Source organism: Prosopis cineraria, unplaced genomic scaffold, assembly GCF_029017545.1.
Source record: "Prosopis cineraria cultivar Desert tree isolate PC_DT_omini unplaced genomic scaffold, ASM2901754v1 PC8, whole genome shotgun sequence".
NCBI classification, from domain to species: Eukaryota; Viridiplantae; Streptophyta; class Magnoliopsida; order Fabales; family Fabaceae; genus Prosopis; species Prosopis cineraria.
Window position 1 is genome coordinate 8,622,761 of NW_026555339.1, and position 5,008 is coordinate 8,627,768.

Sequence of the window (5,008 nt, forward strand, 5' to 3'; positions counted from 1 at the left end):
TTTTCTTTTTTGGGTACACTGTTTGATTATTTTATACAGTGTTAAGGCTTCCCTTTATAATCAAACTACCATCTTCGCGAGGACTAATACAATGAATGCTATCCCTCTAAAATCATTTTTCGTATCTCAATCAAAACATCCTTCAAAAAAAAAAAAAAAAAAAACATTCTTTTGAATTTTTAAATAGAATTACGAAGTTTAAGCAATTTCTATTTAAGCAACGAGAACTAGTTCTAATAAAATAATAATTTTTTATAATATAACAAATTAAGATTTAAATTTTTATTAAAAAATATGCTTATATTTATTAATCGAAGGTACCTTAATAAAAAGAAGAACTAGAATAGTTCTTCAAAATGCAGCAGGATAATGGGCCGTTTTCTATTATTAGCCCATTTCTCATAATTGTGGGCCCACATCAACAAGGGCCTCCTAATGTACAATTAGTGTAAGACAGCCAATGATGCATCTAATCAAGACCAAACAAGAGAAGAAGAACCTACAAGATCCCAAAAAGGTACAAGTGCACATGACAAGCAATAACCCTTCTCCAGGTGATTCAAGTGGTAGCATTGACTTGTTATAGGTAAAATACATTATATATTGATATTTGGAATTAATGTACATGGATGTAAAAGGGTTGCGCAGACTAAGGCATGTAAATACGCACCATCAATGTCTATATTTTTCCGAACAGAACAGTATATATCAAATTGGAATTGAGCAACTAAAATGTTAAACAGATTAGAGAGATTATACATACAGTAAATCCAATAGACCTTTTAAAACCAGAAACCCTCCCAATCCTGTTCTGTCATTCTATAGATTAACAATATGTATGCCTTGGCGAAATATGATCCTGGGGAGGAGCTTTAGCGGTAAACTGTTGCAACGCTTGATACCCTTCCCAATATTTGCTGGTTACTATGTACATCACGATACCCCACTCCATAATTAATCTCTGCATTCACAAGCTGTCGGAAGATGCTCAACTTAGAAGGCTCAAATCTCTATCCTCCGACTCGAAAACAATGAAGATCCTGTGTGGATAGCTCCCCCTCCAGGCCATATTCGTCTTGATGTGGACGCATCTGTTAACTCATATCACCAAGGAGCGTGTGGCGGACGGAATTATCAGAGACTCCAATGGCATTTGGATTCTTGGTTTCAAATAAAACTAGGATATACCTCAAGCACCGAAGCCGAACTGTTAGCAATACTTTCTTGCCTCCAAATCTGCCAATGGCGTGGATACTCTCAGGTCCATATGTATTCTGACTCCTTGAGTCCTTCAACCTCATTTTTCGATATGGGAATCAAGATCACCGTTACAGTTTTGTAAAATGTTAGTTTTAGATTTAAATGACATTGACAGTTGCTGTTAGTAGCCGTGGGAGAGTATGAGCGTAAAGCCTATATATATTAGGGCATTTGAATTATATCAGCTATCTCAGTGATCAATCAGAATAATCCCTTGCACTTCTAAAATTCACTCAATCTCTTCTTCCTAAATCTCTCTCATTTCTCTCGGGTTCTACTTAATTCCTCTGTTCTTCTCACTCATTTCTCTCTATCTCACTAATTCCTATCAGCCCAAGATATTCCTACGCATGAATCACCCATTATGAAATCTGATTAAAGAGATTCAACCCAAGATTGCTGGCCTTCCAAACTTGAGGCTGTATCAAATCTACCGTGAAGCTATTCTTTTTTCTTTTTTTGGGCCAAACCAACGTGAAGCAATTAGTTGTGCATATTTAATAGCAAAAACGGCTGGCCACCAATGTTATTACTGTCTTTGTTTCTATCATTCCCGAACGTGCTGCTCCATATAAGCATGACCGGGGGCATCCTCACAAAGCTGTCCCCTCTTTTGTAATCAAGCTTTGCTTGCCTTTCTCAATTTAATTAAAAAAAAAAAAAAACAGAGAGAGTAAACAAATCTTAAATACTTTGGTATCACATTCCAAGCTATCTAAAACAAAGAAAATGAAAGATACCAGTGCACCAACTTGTTCCCCAGATCATTCCAGTGCCAATAACTTCTTACTCAAGAAGCCTAATACATAAATCAAACTGAAAGTAGAATATAGCACTTGAATAAGAGAACATTTCAAATAAGCAAGTGAAGAGGCTAGGTCAGGGTTAAGGTCAGGGTTAAGAAACAATGAAAATCTCAAGTGCATGTAGGATTAAGCTTTCAAACTGAGAACACTGGATCTGTTCTCAACTTCTTTTCCGATTCCATGATCAACTTCAGTATTCATCATCCACTTGTATCAGCTCAGCTGAAGCACTTACCTTCAACTCTCAAAATTAGCAGGGTTGTTCATAACAACATAACCACCAATTATAATTAAGATAAAACGCATTCCTTCTGTATACTCTATCAATTATACTCTAATTAATCAGAAACCAGAAATACCATCTTCTATTGAGAAGCATTCGCAAGTTAATCATAAGCAATGTAAATGAATTTATACAGCTAGCGACTAAGAAGGGTAACAAAAAAGAGCACCATAATGATATACTTAAAACAAAATCTGCCGGAGGACACAGAATAAAAACCGTACAACATACACGGATGCCCATCAAGCAGGAGAATCCATAACCAACAAAGACAAAGACACTTTACTCGGCTTAAGCAGCCTTCTTAATTTTCTTAGCTTTTACTTTCACTTCTCCACTTTCCTTATTCTTCTTCTTGCCAGAAACTTCATCCTTAGCAGGTAAATCATTTCCTTCTTTCTCTTAGAAGACAACCCGTCTTTCTTACTTTTACCCTTGTCCTTGGTTGACTTCTTCAATTTTTTCTCACTATGCAGTTCACTGAGAATCCCTATGTCAGTTTTTGATCCTTTCCTTTCTTCTTATCCACTACTGGTTCAATATTCATTTCATCATTCTCATCTTCTTTAGCACCCCCATCGTCCTCACCACCTGACTCATCTTGACTAAGTTCATGACCTATATTATCATCCATGTACGAACTTCGTGAATCCTCCCCTTCTTCTTACCAACTTTAAGATCCTTCTTAGGCTCATTTTTCACAATATCTCCATCCTCTTCCTTGGCTTCCTCTTTGGTCTCAGCTCCTTCGATCTTCAATTTCATATCAGGGATTGCCTGATAAAGCGGCAACGCAACCGAACCCGTCAATTTCAAATGAAATGACCGTATGGTCCCCCACCCTTTGGGCATGAGCTCCACGATCCCATTGATTGCAGCAGTCACATTGGCAACGATCTCGTCCCTTTCCATTGACACTTTGGCAACTCTCACCACACTACACGTACCTGTCCTGAGGAACAACAACCCGACGAGCATGCTCTCTCGATCTGCTCCTTCCAATTTTTATGCTTCAAATCCACTGGCACAGGGATCTTCTTCTTCTTAAAGAAATGCTTACCCAATAGCCGTGGCGCAGCAGAGGAATCACCCCTTTATCTGCGAAAAACATGTGGTAAGAGCCACAGAGCTTCCGCTTAGCCTCGAAGGGACGATAATTAGACTGGAGCTTCGAAAGCTTAAGAACTTTAGAGACTGGAATATTCTCCGATTTGATCTTCTTCTGCGCGTCCTCTTTGGTGAGATTCGACTTGGGTCTATCATCAATGATCAAACAGTGCTCAGAGAATTCGGAGAGAAAGGAATGCGGAAGTGGGATCTTGTGGCATTGACGCGAGACTTCGGAGGAAGCTTATTGAGGGTGAGGACGAGGTAGACGAGTTCATCGTCTAGGTCAAATAGCTTGGGTTTCTCAATCTCGGACTTAGAATTCCCCATTCAGGATAGCATCCACGGCTTGTGCACTGTATTGGGGCTTAATCCTATCGACAGCTGTGGAAGGTGCGGCTGCCGGAATCGCCACAGCCATGAGCGATGATGGTTCGAAAATGAGTTCGAGGGTTTTTAGAGACAAAAGTCGAAGAAGACGGCGAACCTAGAACACTTTAGGGTTTAATGGAAGAAATTGGGGGTTTTGGGGTTTATGGTCAATTCATGCAATTTATTTTGGGCTTTGGCTTATTCAGTTTTTTTAAGGGCCCGAAAAAAATTGGATCGGTCTTAATGCCCAAAGAACCAACGAAGAAATAATACCAAGGCAATTTGTATTTTGTCCAATGAGCTTATGGAAGTTGGGCTGAACTTCGTTCTTTTGGGTACTAAAGTGATAATTGATATTATCAAAATCAAATGAAACACCAAAGGTTGATCTTACTTGGCTTATAACGTAGGTTATAGGTTCAAATCTCACAGTGATGTAAAGATTTTGTTAATGACTATAATATCTCTATAATATCAAGTTTTAATGGAGTTATTTTTTATATCACTATTCAAGCGAGTTAAATTTAAATATTGTTGAATTTAATTGGAGGTAGTTTTCGAAATTTTTTTTTTTTTCATTAACACAAACTCGAACTTAAAATTTCATGTTTAAGTGATCATATCCTCTACCATTGGGATCAATTCCAGTTGGTGAGTAATGTTTCTAAATTATGAACAATGTGAGCCCCTTGAACTTTGAGATTTTTTTTATTTTTTTATTTTTTACGAGAGAATGACTGATAAATTTTATCTAAAATAAGAAAATGATAATTAATCATACAAAATATAACAAGAGATCCTAAAAATTTTCTTTAAAAAATTATTTTTTTTATGAAATTACTTCAATATCTTTTTGTGTGGTTTCCTACCTCTCCACTATAACGTAATTTCGAATTTTTTTTAATAAAATTTTGCCATCATGGTCTCTCCACTATTTACTTTTTATCAGACTCACGCACAGACGTGGAAGGTGGGAGAGAAAAGAAAAGAAGCCTTTTCATAGGGGTGTTTTCTTTTTTTTTTTTAAAAAAAATTAAGATAATTTTACACATAAATTTAATTTTTTAAAAAGTCTTTTAAAATTTTATTATGGTTATCACATACATTTCGTGAGATTAAATTAGTATTGTTTTTAAAAATTTATCTGTCATTTCCTCTTTTTCATTGACGCAAAGCAATT

The 5,008-nt window shown here is 36.6% G+C and overlaps 1 pseudogene; it reads right to left on the reverse strand.

Moving 5' to 3' along the window:
- Nucleotides 1-2,635: 2,635 nt before the first annotated feature.
- On the reverse strand, nt 2,636-3,817 carry LOC129319053 (uncharacterized; annotated as a pseudogene).
- Between the last annotated feature and the right edge of the window lie 1,191 nt (nt 3,818-5,008).